The sequence below is a fragment of the Harpia harpyja genome, chromosome 12 (genome assembly GCF_026419915.1).
Source record: "Harpia harpyja isolate bHarHar1 chromosome 12, bHarHar1 primary haplotype, whole genome shotgun sequence".
NCBI lineage: Eukaryota > Metazoa > Chordata > Aves > Accipitriformes > Accipitridae > Harpia > Harpia harpyja.
In genome coordinates, this window is record NC_068951.1 from 11,286,281 (window position 1) to 11,302,066 (window position 15,786).

Sequence of the window (15,786 nt, forward strand, 5' to 3'; positions counted from 1 at the left end):
ATGCAGGTACAGTTGGTCCTTCGTGGGATGGGCTATGGCACCTCCTGAGTCTGCAGCTTTCTCTGGTTTTCTGTGATTTTACAATGCTGAGACTCCTCGGTGCTCATAGACTGCAGTAGGTAAGATGAGTACTCAAATACTTCAGGCAATGCTGCCCCAAAGTCTTTATTTCCCATGTGGTTCCCCAGTGAGAGGCAGATGTTTAGCAGGATGCTTTTCCTTCATGCTGCTAGACCAAACAAAAGCTTATAATCTCCAGGAATTCAAGTATAGTGATAGTAATATTCTGGCACTTCCATCACTCAATAGTTGTATTATAAATATTTCATGGAAAAACTGAATCATAAAAGTATTATTTTTGTAGTGTGCCAAGAGTAGATCCAGGCACTTGGAGCATAAAAAGTATGAAAGTCACATTTTAATATTGTGCTATCCTCACTAAGAACAGTGTTAGTCTGAAACTGTCTGACATATAAAAATAAGGCAATGCCTCCAAGGTATATTAACAGTGGTTATACGGCTAATGGTTACATGGCAAACTCCCAGTACATTCATTTTAGTGTGCATATTTCTCTGAACCAGATATGACTGGCTGGAAAGGTCTCTTGAAATCCCATATGGCATCCCTAAGCACACTACTTCAGCCATATTTCACTGAACCAAAAGTGGACATAAAATGAGCCAAAAGCTCACTGTCTTTCAGTGGGGTTGCGTTCCTGCCTCTGCTAGACACAGCTGAAACTCCCAGCCCTAACCCTTGAGATTCATAGTGATGACAGTGCTTGAAGTCAAATGATGAATCTCTTCATGTCCTTTCATACCTAACTACTGTTCTCATTCCAGATTTTGGAAACCTGAATTCTAAAGGGTTTGTGGGTGTTCTCAGCCTTTCTGGATCTGGCGCTTAACCTGTAATAACCTATTTCAACAAAGGAAAAAATAAAGTACTGAGGCAAAGAGACTGCTTTGTTCAGGCTGAGCCTTTGAGATGGATACAAGCACATAGAGTAGGGCACCACAAGGGTGTGATGTGTTTTTATTGTAGGTGGTCTGTTACGGAGATACCTATGGAAATACGTAGCTATTGTTGGAAGTATGTTGAGCCCAGCATGTTATTTCTGGCATAAATTAGAGGGAGGGAGATGGCTTGGAACACCTAATGCCCCACTGGTAGGGTATCAGTTGGCAGGTAGAAGACCAGTGTTCATGACCCTGCTTGTCCTGACCTGAATCAGTAACTAGAATGTGGGTCTCTCTTATTCTACGTAGTTGCAATACAGACATTCTTGGTGCACCGTGAAATTCGCACTGAACACCACAAAATGAATCCAAGAGGCAGGGTCCTGCAGCTGACTCCTTCCCTGTAAACCTATGTTTTCTCAAGGCTTTTTTCAATGTTTATTAGTTTAGCCTTGCAATTCCATGTTTACATAAATTACATGATTAAAAGCAAAACAGGAACTTGGACAGAATGTCTTTCTTGTTAAAATCATTCCAAGTGACTTGCTAACTTAACCCTTTTGAAAACCAAAGACACTTACTGAGCTGCCTACATGTTTAATGAACAGCAAGCATGCTATTCAAACCCATCAGGGAGGGTGTTTGAGTTTATTCCCAAAGATATTTATTTACAGGGTTCATTCATACAGTAGCTAGGTGATGACAACAAATATTGAATAACATCAGCCTTTTGCCATACCCTGGGAGCAATGAGAATTACTTACCTCGGCTGAATTTAAATCATAACCTGCCAAATTGGTGAAGACCTGCAGAAAATTCATCAGTAGTTCTAAGCTGCATATCTGATTAGGGAACACATGAATTAGATAGCTTGGTGTCTGTAGTGTAAAAATTTTTTGTAGCAACTAGTTTTTGCACGGGTAGAGCTTTGATGAATACTACCCTATGTTCTTATCACAAATGAGCAAAGGAAATATAAATTAGAAGCTCATAAATACAGGGTTCTTGTTGCCTTTGAAGAACTTTATTTCAATACGGTTTGCATGAGAATGCTTTAGTTCGTTTAAAAAAAAAAAGAATTTGGTTTTGGCTAGACTGTAAGTAATGCGTAAGCCATAACATTTTAAGTAGGTGTCCTTTATCTAAAGTAGATAAAAAGGGACATGAGATCTGTGAGGGGTTAATTCATATGTTCTAAATGAAAATGGAATTAGAAAATGAATTCCCTTCTAACATCTCCGCTCAGTGTGCAGATCAAAGCCATCATAGGAGTAAATTTATGTCTGATAGTGTGGACGGTTTCAATGCGCACTGGCGAAATATCATGCTGATTGCTGATTGAAAACAGTTGTTAATTCTCTACTTCACTAAATTCAGAGTGGAAAAACTTTCCTTAATAAAGAACAGATTGAAGAGAACCAAGACCTTACTGTGTGGAAATTAATGGCAGATGCATATACTGGTAGTTAAAATGTTTCATTAGATGTTAATGTCTTGCTGTGTTTTTAATTGTTCAGAAATTAGCCTCTAGAATATTAAAACCATCTGTTTGTTATCATGATGAAACAGAATACTTAAATAGTTATTAATTTTGTGGGCTTTTTTTTTCCTTGTCTGCAAAACTTTGATCTGTTGAGATTTCAGTGGATGCTGGATGCAAAAGTGAAAAACAATTTTAAAACACCTTGGTGCCCCAAATATCGGCATTTGCTGCCTGCCACCCATATTTTGCATGCCTGCTTTATTTCACAAATTATTATTCACCAAGGAGAAGCTGACGTTTTTTACTGCATAGGAGGAGTGTGCTGATGCTTGCTGAGCCTGTATAATGGTTGATTTAAACTGTAATATGGTACGTTTTCACATGCTGATACTTAATTTTTAAGTCTTGTGGGTTATTTTAAAGCCCAAATATTTCAAAGCATAGAAGGCGTTCCATGTAACTCCATCAGCACAGGGCTTTGTCTTCCTTCATTTCCAATTATTAGCAACTATTTTTCTTTTTTTTTTAAGATTGAGTTTTGGGGGAGTTGGGGTTTTTCTGATAGTTTTTTGGGTTTTCATTTGTGTTAGGGTTTTTTTATCATGTAGGTGAACAGTCATGGGCTTCTTCCAGGTCCTGATTCAGGTAAATATTCTTCTTTGCGAGAACATACATCGAATATATTTCCAGCATAACCGTGAAGATATGCTTATTTTTTTCCTCAGCTGAGATGCATTTAACTAAGTGCTTAAGTGCTGTCTTGTGGGGAGGCTGCAACATGTATGTATACACAGCTCTCCATTGTGAAGAGCACAATTTATAATAGATTTTGTAACGCTTGTTATACGTGACTTAAGTGTGAAAATTTATTCAGTAAGTCTAAACATTACTTAGAGAGCCATTAACATATCTTTCCAAGTGATTTTTTACCTTTTCCTGAATAAGCACTTTGCAAATTATTAAATGCCAGAATGAGGATTAATTCAAGTAACCATAAGTAGATAGTAGTCCTGTGTTACAGGTTTTTTGCACTTATCTTAAAACAATAATAGAACTCCCCTTACCTAGTATATGACTACATTTCCAAGATGGGTAAGTTTAGTACAATTTTAAAGCATACGAAAGAGAAGTTATGTTGGTTTTTTTATCAGTATAAGGTATAGAAATAGTCTGTCAAGTAATTATAGTGGACACCCACTTCCCTAAATGGATTCTGTATCCCTTGAAGTCAGTGAAAATGCTCCCCTTGATTTCAGTGGGTACTGGATCTTTCCCTGATTCCTTACGTCTCTGTTGAGGCTGCCAGCACAAGGGCTAATCATACCAGCTGGCAGAATGATTTTCTGGAAATGAAGCTGGGCTTGGACTTGGACTGAGGCAACAAGCTCATCAAATCTATCAAACATTAAAGCACCTTTGGTCGCTGTTGACAAGGGACAGACTCCAAGATGTACCAGGAGATTTTTTGACATTTGCGAATAGGACGACTCATTATTCCAACTGGCAAAAGTGTAGTCCAAGGTGAAAGCACAGTGCTGCAATATACTTTCATTCTTTCTCAGGATGAGAGAGTAAGAGAGGTAAGCAGAAAGAAAAAAAATGATCCAAAAATAATGTAGAGCAAAGCCAAAAAAAACCAACAACAAGCTGATATTGTTAGGAGTTTGAAGGCATTCTGAATTTTTCAAACCAGATGCAGCTCTTATTATGTTAGTCCAGGGCAAAAATTCAACGAGATTTATGACATGAAGTCAAACTGTGGTTTAAGGATGTAATTCTTCAGTGTTTCTTTTCCTGGTAGTGCCTGAGTCCTTGCCACCCCTTCCCACCATCACCTCCTTCATCGTGCCAAGCTGAAGAACTCATCTGGGTTAGAAGCAATCCAGGAAATGAAGAAGAAAAAAAAAAAAAACCCAAAACCAACCTGGTCGTTTCTAACCTGGCTGAGCTCCCTGCAAAGCCCCGGCGTCGGATGCAGCCGTACAACCCAGGGAGTCTCAGGGGTCTGGGAAAAAGCCACCCGAAGCGACTGGGTAACGGCAGGGTCGGGCTCCGCAAGCAGAAGAGATGCTGTTGAAACTATGGCCTCAGGTACAGGAAATTTGTGACTTGTTAGTGCCAAACAGGCCGGCATTACAGAGCAGCACCCAGGACTGCTGGTATCCTGCACGCAGCCTGAAATGCTGGAATATCTTACTTTGTTCAAAGAGCTTCCCTCCAAAGAAGGTGGAGCGTGTAACACAAAGGTTCCTCTAAGTGGCAACTTGCCATTATCAGAAGCTAATCCAGATTTAAGCAACTTAAACAACAGTTCCTCCCTTTGCTTTTCTCCTGAGTTATTAGTGATGACTAGCTTCTCTTCATCTCTAAACTCATCTCCACATCAATGACAGCTGCTAATGAATTCAGATGGTTCATTCCCTTCCCTTCTGTGCTTCTTCAAATAGATTTTCTTTGCCAGATACGTCAGCTCCCCTTTCCTCCTAACAAATTGGTACTGAGGTACATTATTATGACTTTTGCTTCTGTCATTCAAGCAAGGGGAAAATACAATATGTATAGATGTGAGTTATATGTCAAAATGCTTTTACTCCCCCTCCCCCCCTTTCCTTCACATTATTAAATTATAGAGAAATACTATCATAATAGCCTCTTGGCCAAGTCACAGAGAGCAGAGTTATGGTTCCCTTGATAAATTGCAAAACATTATTAAGTTTTGCTCTCTGGACTGAGAGTATTGGCATAAAAGGACATCAACCACAGTCATATTGGTCTTGATTGCTGCTTAATTGCTGCTTGTTTGTGTTAGAGATCATGTGGTTTGATTGATCTTGCCCTGCTTTTGTCATTATAGTTATGACTTCCTAGTTTTCTCCTTGTACAGAGACCACAGGATGACTTTTAAATCTTGAATAATTTATATGGCTGGCCAGTTAAACGGCTTAAAATAGTATTATATTTTTAAGCCAATAGCTCAACCTTCAAATCATTATTTATGCAACCAAGTTATTAAATATTAATTCTGGGCTTATATCAAACTATGAAATAACAGGGCTCTTTTTATGTAAACAGCAGCAAGCATCTTGAGGTCCATCCATGAATACTGATATTTCCTCCTTCAAGACATTTATTTACTTCTGTAATGTTAACTGGGTATCAGGTGAGTGGTCTACATTGAGGAAAAAAAGGATGATGGTAGCCGCGACTTAATTCAAGCAAGCGAGAACTGTCAGTCTGGTCTTTTTCAGGCTTGGTTCATGGAGCTCCTTCACATCTTTAGATGTTCCCAAAAGGTCTCATCCCATCTTGCATCTCCTTTGCGCACGAGGAGCAACCATCCTGTGGACTTGAAATGAGTGGAATTCTACACAAGCTACCTTAGTTTTATGTTTCCCCTAATTAAAACAGATGGAGGGAGGCTCTTTAGCCAAATTTGCAGAGCTGTAGAGCTGCGGCGCTGTTAAGATTTCTTGACCTGGCCTGTTTGCTTTTTGTTCCATCATGTGATTCATTTTATCTTCTTACTTCAGTATTCTTCCAGTAAGTTACACATTTCAAAGTCAACCAGAGGCCAAGCAAAGTCCTTAGGGGGTTGGATGTCAGACACTCTGGGCTAAGTGGGATATATTTCTGTTCTCCTCTCCCCTTTCTGGAGATTGAGCATAAAAGTAGTGTTTGGCTCCACTTTCCTACCTCACCTGACCTTTCCCATACAACAGAAACAAGAACTCCTCACAGGTCCAGGGCTGAGATGGGGACAGAGTCCCTGATGCCACAGGCTGGACCCTGTGCCTGTCACCACTGAAGCAAGAGCTGGTAACGGTCTAAGAAGGACTTGGAAAGTCATCATTGCCAAGTGCTCTGAAATAGGCTATTCTTACGCAGAACGTTGGGGTAAAACTGCTGGCTTGGTTCTCCATTTTTTTACATGGAACCACAAAAACCAGTCAGTCCTTGATGGAAACTGTTGCAGTGAATATGCATACACTGCTCCTTGTAGGGTATTCCCAGGGCTTGGTGGGGTGGGGGGCGGAATATGCAACTGTATTAAAAGATTATGTCTATGCCCATAGAACTTGAAATCTGGTTTGAGGACAGACAAAGCAGAGGCAAGAAGTATAGATGGTGTAAATGGGCATCACTCAGCTGAATAACACATGGGACTTGTGCCATACACGGATCAGAATGTGAATGGATATATATCCGTGCAGATGAGGATGGTATGCTTGTACCAGGCAGGAATAGGCACTAAAGCAGCTGTGTTTCAGAGTGGTTTTTAGCGGTACGAGGACTAGTTTCCCTGACACATAGCCCAGGGAGAGCCCTGGAAATCCAGGGTGGGATACAAACAAGCTCAGCAGCAGGACTGAGTAAATATTGGGAGGGGCAGATCGATTCCACCCTGATTGCCACCGCTCTGGCTGCCTCCGAGCAGACCGGCCGGACCCTTGGTCTTTATCCCTCTCTGCTGCGTGAGTCTGTGCTATGGAAGCTGCTTGGAGAGATTGATTGGTACAATGGAGTGCTTTGCAAGGTGTAATTTTAAAGGCCATATTTCTCACTGTGCAACCATCAAAATGCAAAGGGTCAGAAGAAGCCTATATTTTTTTGCAATTCAGCTTTTAAAGTGTGCTGAAATACGCTTCATTTGTTGCAATTGCCAACAGCTTGCTGTTTCATACTGCTCTTAACAGGAGCTGGGGAACAGAGCAAGTCTGTTACACTTTGTATGTTGTATAATGTATGTATGATTCTGGGGTGTGATGAGTTTATGCCAAATTTATCTTTGATTTCTGTATAAACAGCACAGGAAAAATGATGGGCTGCATTCTCTGTGTAACTTGGATAAAATACAGCTACAGAGCTACTTCAGAGTACCTTCTGTGAGCTATATATCTAAGGTTGCCCAAGCATATAATGAAGGAGAAGAGGATCTGGAAATAAATGCCCATTCTCTTTATCCCCCACCCCCGCTTTGGCAAGGATGCTATTTATTCTTAGCCTATGTTGCTTCTGCTGTTGCTACTGTGAGCAGAACATGATCACTTGGTGTTTCTGTAATAACAATGCTAAATAGCCAAATTCTCCCCAGGAGAAGAGAGTTGTAGCTCTGTTTCTTTCAGTAGGATCTCCCCCATTTAAGGCGGTAGAGGATGAGTTCCTCTACTGCAATGTATTGAGCAAGAGCAGCAGCAGACACTGGATCAGCTCAAAGGCAACAGGAAATGACCATCAGTGCTTTAGAATAAGTAAGTTAAAGACACCCTTGTTCTGTATCATAGAGCTAATCAGGTAATTATTTATAGTTATTTGTTCAAGTTCAATTAGATTTAGCTTTTTTTGTCAACAGGGAATTGGAAAAATATATGTGTGTGCATTTATTGTTTTTCATAGAATGTTGGAATGGGAAGATTACTTTTTTTTCTCAGTAGAGGCAGGAAGGAAACAAAACATAAAATCTTGTCTCTGATGGTCTACCACCTCACTTTTACCACACAGGCATGCAAAATACAGCTTCATATTCTGGTAGGGATGTCAGATCCCAGGGTGATGGCATGTAGGCCCTGATCCTCAGCAGCTGACAATTTCTTGGAGCATGTGCATTGGTGGTTGTAAGATTAAATATCAAGACATACACAGAGAGCCTCTCCTAATGTTTTATTGCATCTCTTAGGTAACAAGATTTTTCTTCCCTGGTGTGAAAAATGTCTTTGTATTAATGCTGTTCAGAGTCTACACACGGCGTGAATTCTTTTTTCATATTTACTGTCTAAACTTGTGTATTGTAAATATTCTTCCTCCTCATTATCTTACCTCTGATTTGCTTTCCTTGCACTGCTTGTCTGTTTAGCTAGTCAGGCAGATGTCGTGGTGGTGAACATGGCTTTGTTAGAAATGCAGTGTAGAGGTCTTGCTCCAGATTCACTGCTGCCGTGTTGAACCATCTTTAAAGCTTTGGGTGACATGTAAGTGCTGTATAATTTGTCTAACTTAAGTCAGTAGCAAGATGGGTTTAAATGGAAGTATTTAAATGACAGCTGTTAATCATGATTTAAATCACAAGTAACAAGCCTTGATTTACATTGTTGTGGGTTTTTTCTTGCTATGCAGTTCTCCTTTTATTTGTTTTCATACAGCCGGATTTGTTCTCAGTCATTGATAAAATATGTTTTCTTTGCAATCAAATATTCAGTCCTACATGAAATCTGCTGTTACTCTTTTCTGACTGATGGAAGACACTACACGTGTGTGTGTTTGCTTGGGTAGGGCAGTGACTGGCTCCTTCGGTTGTGTTTGTGCAGTACTTAGAAAGTGGATGTTGCTGCTGTGCCTCTGGGTCTGCGTACCACAGTAGCACAGACAAGGCTGTAGTTCAGTGCTGTTGTGATGTATGTGTGTGAAAGCTGAGCTGACCAGAAAAACTAAAGACATTTTCTTATTTAGTATAGATATAATTTAAAAAGCAGCACCCTTTAACTGAACAGTGTTTAACTCATCACCCTTTAATCCACTGATGTTATACTTGTTTTCTATACTCAATTGTTCTGTTGTTTAGAATCAATTATGCTTCAACATGAATTGCCATATTTTGAAATCAAATTTAACAGATTTTAAGGGAAAAATATGTTTCATTTAAGTGCAAAATGATGTTGCAATACATATTTTAATTCACTGATGATTTTTCCACCCTAGTGAGTGGATGGGCGTTAGTGGCAACTGCACTTAACTTTTTGACCCTAAGAGCACATCAAAACCAGTCTCCTCAGAGCATGTGGTGACATTCACGTTAGAAAAAAAATAAATGGGTAAAACCAGCATGGGATTGGTTGGGTCAGCCCCACAGCTGGGTGCTGGAGATGCTCCCAATGCTGAACTGTTCATCAGATGCTTCAGAGACATCTGATATTAAAGAGGCTTCAGTGGTCCATCCCTTGCCTGTCCCCTGACCTCACACCAGCGTATGGCAGTGCCCACTGCTCTGGCTCCCTCCCCAGACCTATGGCTCACACACCATTGCTGGGAGCTGTGAGGACGCAGCCCGACACAGCGCCAAGGAATCCATCTCCCTCCCTCCGTGTGACCATGTGAGGTGGGAGTGGGCTCAGGCTCTCCCACCCCTGTCCCCCTGACCCCCTCCCTCCTGCCTGTGTGCTGCGAGCCAAACTCCTCCTGTTTGCCAAGCCCTGAAGAAACAGTGATGGATTCATGACAAATCATGCTGAGGTGGCCCAGCCTGTTAACTAGGATCTCACTGGGTTCAGCTGGGCTTTCTTTTTTCTCGCAGGCTGAACTGGCTGTTGCTCCCTGGCCTTGGGCCACACAGAGCAGCCTGCAGTCATCAGCGACTGCCTGATTTGCTGGTGCTTCTGCCTAGATCCATGTGTGCAGCATTTGGGAAAAGAGTGTGGCTGCTGGTAGTGACAAAAATTCAAATCTTAAGAGCCTGGCTTGACTCTGCACTGCTGGGAAGAGCCCAGAGAGCAAGGGGAGGCAAGCTCTGTGTATATGAAGGAGCAGGTAGAAGTGTCTTTGTACTGTGTAGGGCTGTCGCCCTGGTCAGAATGAACTACTGTCATGGGTTTGGGACTGGGCTGTACCTGTTCAGGCTTCCTGGAGTCAGAAAGCATTGCTAATAGAGCGTGTACGAGTCTGTTCACCAGCTGATCTGAGTTACAGAATATATTCACCCAGGGAGGAGCTGGATCAGAAGAGTTTTGGACTGTTTTGTCCTTGCAAAAGCTGTATAAATAAAGAGTCACAGGCAGAACTGAAAGCCTAAAATTCTCCTCCCCGCAGTAGGGTTATGCCATCCTTGGAAAGCAGGTGTCCCCTTCCTCTAGGGCTCTGGTAAAGGCTCAGCTTGCTGGCTGCGCTATAATAGGGAGAAGTGTTAGTATTCATAACTTTAAAATATAATGTAGTGAAATAATCCTTTAATTCCATATGGTGTGGAAACTCAGGCGCCTCGAAACTATACCGTAGATTTACTGCTGCCAAATGGTATGGGGTTTTAAATTAAAATATATTTAAAAAAAAAAAAAAAGAGAGCTCAGAAGAGCCACATTAGGGTGTTTTTGACATGATATATAAGCTCTGTGAAAAAGGCTTTTGCTAAATTCTCGGTAGGTTTGTTTATTTTGCTTTTTGTTACTTGCTAACCAGGCACCACTATTATGGAATTATCTGAAGTGGCTTAGGAATCCAGCAAAGCAAACTGCGGTCCTGAGAGGATGATGCTTCCTGTAGTCTGGGGCTCAGCTGCCCTTTCATCCTCCCTTACACCTCTTAACATGATCGACTGTCTCTGTCCTTCATTCTTTTCCTTTTGGAGACAAAAGGCAACAGAGCGCCATGTTGTTATGGGTTATCCTTAGGAGTGTTTTACGGCTTATGCCCCCCATCCTTTCATTTCACAGAAATGTCTGACTAATGTAGTAACTATAGCACTATTCCTGTAGATCTATCCTACTTCTAAGCCTGTATATTTAGGTCTGCTTTACCCTTTAACTTTGAATGGCAGAAGGAAGCATGCCAGAGAGCTGCTTTCCCTGGACACAGCTGAATATTCAGTTTGTACTTTTGCTGTCACAAAATAGGGCTGAATATTTCTCTGGTGCAAAACTACTTCCAGTATATTTCATGTCACCTGAAAACCTCTCTATGCCCTGAAAGAAGGGTTACTGTTAGTGCTTGCTATTACTGCAGTTTCATGTTGATGTTTTTGCATGTATTTTGGTTTATTTATAATCTTAGCAGTTTCTGGCCAGTTTCTTTGTGACCTTTAGGCCTGAGCTAGTCTTTCTCTCTGTTTTTCCTTCATCAAATGGTCACTCTTAGTGTTTCCTATCTTATGCCTTTCCTTCTCCCCGCCCCATGCTATCTCAGTAACCCTCTCACTCCTTGTGTCCCTCATGGCAGTTTACAGCTCTGCATCTGTTTTGCATTACTCTGCAGGGCAGTGCAGAGTGGTACGTCTGAAGTTTTTTGACTCGGTGGATGAGCAGCAAGTGCTTTTTACCAAACCATGGTGTGGTGACTTTAGCTTGGCTAAGGGCCAAGCTCCCACCCAGCCGCTCTCTCCCCCCCCTCCCCCCACCCCATCTCAACAGGGCAAGCGGGAGGAAATAAGATGAAATAGCTTGTGAGTTGAAGACAGGGAGATCACCAATTACCATCAGGGGCAAAACAGCTTCCACATGGGGAAAGCTAATTTAATTTATTGCCAGTTAAGATAGATTTGGATAGTGAGAAACAAAACAAGAATTGAAACAACGCCTTCTCCTCCCCCCCAACCCAGGTTCATTCCTTTATTCCTCCGTGTCCCCCCACGTGCGGACGGGGGGTTGTGGTCTGTCTGTGACAGCTGCTCTCTGCTGCTCCTTTCCCCTGCTCCAGCGTGGGCGCCTCCCACGGGTGACAATTCCTTGAGGAAAAATCTGCTCCAGCATGAGCTCTACAGGGGACAGGGTTCCTTCAGGGAGTATCTGCCTGCTCCGGGTCCCCCCCCCGGGCTGCCGGGGAATCTCTGCTCCGGCACCTCGAGCACCTCCTCCCGCTCCTTCGTCCAGGACCTGGCTGTGTTCGCAGGGCACGGTCTCGCTTATTTTCCCCTCGCTCCTCAGCGCTCTGCTGTTTTTGCCCTTTCTGAAATACGCTTTCACAGGGGCACCACCGGCTGCGCTGGCGGGCTCAGCTGGGGCTGTGGCGGGGGCTGCTGCAGAGCCGGCGGGAACCGGTGGGCACCGGCGGGCACCAGCAGGGGCAGCGCCAGCCTCTCCTCAGAGGGGCTCCCGCAGTCCCGCTGCCCGCGCCTGGGCAGGGACATCTGATGCACGCAGGCTTCCCAAGACTCGCGTCTGTACGAAAGGGAAGGATGAAAACCCAGGTGAGTGTGGGTGTTTACAGGGTTTGGGGTTTTTTTTAATGCACTTTGGCAGTGGAGCCACCTCACCATTAGGAATCATTGTTGCTACCGCAGTGGCCGCCAGAGCGGTGAGTGGGATTATCAGGTCCTGTAGCATGGAGTGCATTCCGCACTCACCCACTGGGAAACTGTCCCTGCTAAAAATACCCTCTAAATAGACCAATTTTTAAAGCAGGGGAGACCTGTCATTATTCTCACTTTTTGGGGAGGGAATGGGGTGTGGTGAAGAATTGTAAATAAAACCTGCTGCTGAGTCCCAGCCCAGCACCTCAGCCAGCAGCCACCCTTCTAGATCTTTTTTTTTTCCCCTTTTCCTTTCCTACGTTTAATAGAAGAAGTGTAGTTATCTGGTTATCCAGTTCTGCTTGACTTTCAGTATTCTCCAGTAGATTTAAAGGCATTACAAAATTACAGGTCCTGTAGTGCGATGAAAGATTTCCAGAAATACGATGTGATGATCCGAAGAATGACTCCTAGAAAAGTTCTGGAGACGTGGGTGTGCACCAGGCCCTGGCCCCATGCCATTCAGCCTGAGCAAATGGGCTCAAGTTGCTGATTATCACTTGTGCACATACCCCATCTCTCATACTCAAGGAATCCTTGAGGCCATGCAGGTTCCTGGTGAGTCAGCGACACACTGTGTCTTTAGGGTTTTGTGCTTTCAATCTAGAAATGTCTGTATTTCCTCTTTGTGAGACCCTTTAGATGGATTCCTACATGGATAAATTCACTCCCACTGTACAGTGAAAGCATGGAGTCAAATGCGCTTTTTGCAAACCCTTCTTTGTTCCTTGTTCAGTGCAAATTAGAAGAGTAATGGCTGTGTTAATGTGGGAAGGACCTCAGTGAGACACCTGAGTAGACATCATGGGAGTTTCCTGCTGGCTTTGCTTTTTGCGTGGGGTACCCTGACAGGAGTGATACAGGAACAAGAGTTGTCAATGTTGCACTTTAAATTTTTTCCAAGGACAGTTGCATTTTTGAGGGGAAGCTGATTTTAGGGTTCCCATGTGCCCCAGAGTAATGCACCAAATGCATGCAGTGTAACTAAAAATGCAGTCGTCTTCAGCAGCACTATGTTATTTCAACATCATTTTAAGTGGTTGAATCTGTGCAAGTAGATAGAAGTGAAGCATTGCCTATCCACATTAAGTGTTCTCATGTGTGTTTGTGTGTAACTTTAGGTTCTTAAAAGAAGACAATGGGCACATTTCCATGCTTTATTTTTTCAATTTAGGACAGATTGATGGGTTTTGGAATAAAATGTAAACCCTCAACAGTTTGGCACATGGAGAAACACAAGTGGAAAAAAAGAAAGGAAAATATGGAAAGCTTATAAATCTTAACTTGGACTTAGTTCTGAGTTTGGTGTCTAGTCTATGCAGTTCACTTTGTTCCTACAGAGTTCCAGGCCCAGATATCTTGGTCATATTTTCTTATTCCTTGTAAATTGTGTCTAGAAAAATGACACCTGCTGTTTTTTTCTTCTCTTCTCTGTAAAGAGCTGGAATTCGCAATGTAGAAGAAGTATTAAAATTATGCTGTTATGATTAGTTAGCAAATAACTAATGTATGAAAACTGTGTACAAAATAAATTGAGGTTCTAAAAATAAAACTTGAGAGTGGAAAAAATTCTTCAGGCCCCAGTTACAGTAAGAGTTTTTCCATCATTGAGCGGATGTTGACAAAAGACTGAGTCAGGGAAACTTGATCCATTTTCCTTTGGGTGGTTAAATTTTAAACCTGGGACCATAAAATTACAGTACACACTGGTCCTAGATAAGATCTGTGAGTTATATATGAAGTATTAGACTTCTTGAATTCCTTATCCTCCCCTCTGCCTCCAAAAAATGCTACCTAGATCTATTAGATCTGACTGATAAACCATTCCATTTGAAATAAAAATCTTTTTACTTGAGATTTTCTGGCTGAGCTGTGGAATATTTAGTTTATTTATTAAATTGTAAGTGTTTGACAAATAGCTCTAGTTCTTATATTACATTTTCTTTGACCTGAGAGTACACCTGTGCCATTTTTTGCAGTTTTGCTCAGGCATTGGAACTCAATTTTGTATTTGAGCCTGTAGTTTTATGTACTTTCTCCTTTCTTTCTTTTGACTGATAAAGAGCACCCAAAACTGCCTTTTACAAATGAGGGGAATAAGGGATGAATGTAAAGTAGGACACACATACCAAGCTTGCAGATGCTATTTGCTCTTGTAGTGGTAGGGAGAAACTGATGATAACCATCAAGGGTGAGGATGCTTCGTGCACTCCTTTAGTGAACCTGGGAGAGAACAGCAGGGTATATGGGTGAACAGTGTATACGGGTGTGCATGTATATCTGGGAAATAGAGCAGAAATGTATGTCTTGTGTGTGCACCTATAAAAGAGAACGTGTATCAATTTTTGTGTGTGCTTGTGCAGCATGTTTCTGGGAGAACTGGAAAAAAATGAGATAGAAGGGGGAAAAAAGTTGGTGGAGAGAGTTCATGGAGAAGGAACTTTTGGTCTCCAGTCATGAAGTGGAGATGAGTGTGATTATCTGTTTCTGTACAGTCTGAATAGAAATGACTATGAATGTATTAATAATTAGAATAAGTTAGGAGGAGTTGTTTGGTATTTGTTATATGAATACTGGTAAGTGTAGTAGGTGTCTCATAAAATACTTCATTAGGTACTTCGCCAAGTATTTTCTCTGCATTTACCTCTGCTGCCAGTATTTATGTATGTGATTTTAAGTCTAAATTTCTGAAATTGACTTTTAGCCAGTAGTAACTTCAGGAGTAACCAGTCTTCACAGAAAGTCAGTTCAAATGAAGCATCAACAAGGCTAAACCAAAATTTTAATACATTCAAGCAAAATACAGGGAAAGATACGTTAAAACAAATACATATATTTTCAGCATTGCAGTAGATGTAGTTCATCTCTTCCTCTTGCTGTATATATGTATATGTGCTTGTGGACATGTGTGTAATACATGTATATGGTAAATAATGTATGTATATGGTAAATATATTTCAGTATGCTGTAAATGTATTTCAGTATGCTCCTGTTGTAACATGTTGACCTGCACAATCCACAGCGTAAGAGAAAACAGATGCATTTTCTATTGTATTGAAAATATAGTTCATAATTTTTTTGTATTTTTTATTTATTACAATGCCAGTAAAGTTCATTAAAGCTGGTTTGAAAGGCAAAAACAATCTGATACCTATTAAGTAGATCATGTTGCTTTATGAACATTGAGGTTAGTCAAGAATTTTTTTATAGTACCAGGCAATGTTGTTAGGGGCTCGTCCAGCAAAAGGCCTCCCCGTAGTGATGGCTGCTCCTTCCCCTGGGGAGATTTTCATTGATCCTAGATCCTCAATACTCTTATGCTGTAATGAGGGAGGGATTGATTCTGCACGTGCTT

General features: G+C 41.7%; 1 protein-coding gene across 6 annotated transcripts in view; it reads left to right on the forward strand.

Moving 5' to 3' along the window:
* The window catches only part of AUTS2 (activator of transcription and developmental regulator AUTS2), an 800,615-nt gene that overhangs the window by 343,111 nt on the left and 441,718 nt on the right, over nucleotides 1–15,786 (forward strand). The gene's annotated exons all lie outside the window — the stretch shown is intronic.